Source organism: Galeopterus variegatus, unplaced genomic scaffold (assembly GCF_000696425.1).
Source record: "Galeopterus variegatus unplaced genomic scaffold, G_variegatus-3.0.2 Scaffold8914, whole genome shotgun sequence".
In the NCBI taxonomy this organism is placed as follows: Eukaryota; Metazoa; Chordata; class Mammalia; order Dermoptera; family Cynocephalidae; genus Galeopterus; species Galeopterus variegatus.
The window spans coordinates 99505-102498 of NW_007735025.1; positions in this window are offsets into that span (position 1 = coordinate 99505).

Sequence of the window (2994 nt, forward strand, 5' to 3'; positions counted from 1 at the left end):
GGTTTTGATTTGCATTTCCCTGATGTTTAGTGATGTTGAGCATTTTTTCTTGTGTCTGTTAGTCATTCGTATATTTTCCTTTCAGAAATGACTTTTCAGCTCCTTTGCCCATTTCTTAATTGGATTATTTGTTTTTTTACAGTTAAGTTTGAGTTCCTTGTATATTTTGGATATTAATCCTTTGTTGGATGCTTAGTTTGCAAATATTTTTGTCCATTCTGTAGGTTGTCTTTTCATTCTGTTAATTGTATCTTTTGCTGTGTAGAGCTTTTTAGTTTGATATAATCTCATTTGTTTATTTTTTCTTTTGTTGCCTGTTCTTTTGGAGTAATATTCATAAAATCAAGCCCAGTCCAACTTCCTGAAGCATTTCCCCTGTGTTTTTCTTTAGGAGTTTTATAATTTCAGATCTTGTATTTATAAGTCTTTAATCCATTTTGAGTTGATTTTGATATATGGCAAGAGGTACAGGTCTAGTCTAGCTTCATTCTTCTACATATGGATGTCCAGTTTTTCCAGAACCATTTATTGAAGAGGCAGATTTTTCCCTAGTGTATGTTCTTGTTGCCTTTGTCAAAGACTAGTTGGCTGTAAGTAACTGGGCTTGTTTCTGGGTTCTCTATTTGCTTTCTTTGGTCCATGTATCTGTTTTCCTGCCAGTACCATGCTGTTTTGGTTACTATAGCTTTGTAGTATTATTATAAGTCAGGTAGTGTTATGACTTTTTTTGCTCAGGATTCCTTTGCTATTAAGGGTCTTTTGTTCCACATGAGTGACAGAATTGGCTTTTTTTTTTTCTATTTCTGTGAAGAATTTCATTGGTATTTTGATGGGGATTTCATTGAATATGTAAATTGCTTTGGGTAGCATGGACATTTTCACAATGTTAATTCTTCCAAGCCAGAGCATGGAATGTCTTTCCATCTTTTTGTGCCTTCTTTAATTTCTTTCAGCAGTGATTTATAGTTCTCATTTTAGAGATCTTTCACCTCCTTGATTAAATTTATTCCTGCTATTATATCTTTTTGGTAAGTATTGTAAATGGGCTTGCTTCCTTGATTTCTTATTCTGCTAGTTCATTGTTGGAGTATTAAAAAGCTACTGATTTTTGTATATTGATTTTGTATCCTGCAACTTCAGTGAATTCTTTTATCAGCTCTGTGAATTTTTTGGTAGGGTCTTTGGCTTTTTCTTTATATATCATGTCACCTGCGAACTGGGACAATTTGACTTTGTCTTTTCCAATTTGGATCCCTTTTATTTCTTTCCCTTGCCTGATTTCTCTGTCTAGTATTTCCAGTGCTATGTTAAATAGAAGTCATGAGAGTTGGCATCCTTGTCTTGTACCTGTTCTTAAAGGAAAAGATTTCAGCTTTTCCCTATTCAGGATAATATTGGCAGTGGGTTTGTCATATATTATAGATGCATATCATTAAGTTGAATGCATTTCATTCTACTTGTAATCATTTTTTATCAAGAATCTTTTGAAATGATTTTTATGCATTTATTTATTTGAGAAAGTTAAACCAACTTTGTATTGCTGTTATAAATCCTATTTGGTCATGGTGTATTATTGTTTTTATAGATTGCTAGATCCAGTTTGCTAGTATTTTGTTAAGATATTTTGAGTTTATTCATGAGAGTAATTGGTTTGTAATATTTTCATCTTGTTTTGGTATAAGGCTAATGCTGGCTTCTGTATTAGCTTTATTTTCTGTATTCTTGATGCTCTGGCATATGAGATTTTGTAGTCCCAGGCAGGAACTGCCTCTCCAAGGGTTAGTTAATTCCTAGAGATGGTAAACAATTTGCCTGTGGGCAAGCTCTTGATAGGCAAACCAACCAATCCTGAGTTCACACTCCCTCCCACCTCCTTTTATCAAGCTCCTGCAGTCTGGGACACTATCCCCCCCTGCCCTAATCACCCCTGGGTCAGACACTAACAATTAGGAACCGACCTATCACCCAGAGCCCACTGAAATTATTCATTTATCTAACCTTAATCCTGCTTAGCTTGCTTACCTTACTTCCCCAACTCTTTCCCAGGAAAATCACAATGAAGTCTCCTGCCCAGCCACAGTTCCTCTCTTTTACTGCCTGCTTCCGTGTGCCCCACACAACATGACGTGTCTCCTGTTTCTAGGAGACGGTGACTATAATAAAAACCTCTTCCTTTATGACAATAATATTTGTGTTTGGATGTCTTCCCATACCTGATTAAAACAAATCACAAGTACATTTTAAAACAGTTGCATAAAATGTGTTGGGGCACATTTCTTCTTCCTCTATTTTCTAAAAGAGTTTGTGTAAGATTAATATAATTTATTTCTTTTGTTTTCCTTTGAATATATTTTATTTGTAAATGTGAGTTTGGAGCTGTACAAATATATTAAATGATTTAAAAGTAAATTTTATTTTTTTTCATTTTTAAATTATTTTTGTTTATACATATTTATGGGGTGCAGAGTTGACTATCAGTATTTGTGTACAATATGTGATCATCAAATCAATATTATTAGCGTTCATCATTACAAATCAGAATCACTTTTTGTGTCCCTTACCCAATTACTCCTTATCCCCATCCCCCTTCCCCTTTCCCACTCTAGTAACCATAGATCTGTTCTCTCCTGAAAGTTCCATTTTATTATGGTCTTTGTTTCTTAGTTCCCACTTAGGAGTGAGAACATGCAGTATTTCTCTTTCTGTGCCTGTACTATTTTATTTAACATAATTTTCTTCAAGCTCATCCATGTTGCTGCAAATGGCAGAATTTCATTCTTTTTTATGGCTGAGTAGTAATTTATTTCTTAAACATTTGACAGAAATAACCAGTGTACCCATCTAAGACTGAAGAATTACTTGTAGAAAGATTTTTCATTATACAGTCTAATATATACATACATTCATATATATATATATATGATTTTCTATTTCTATCCCCTCTTACTCCTCCATTCATGATAATGGTTGCTTGTGCCTTTTCTTTCTTGATCA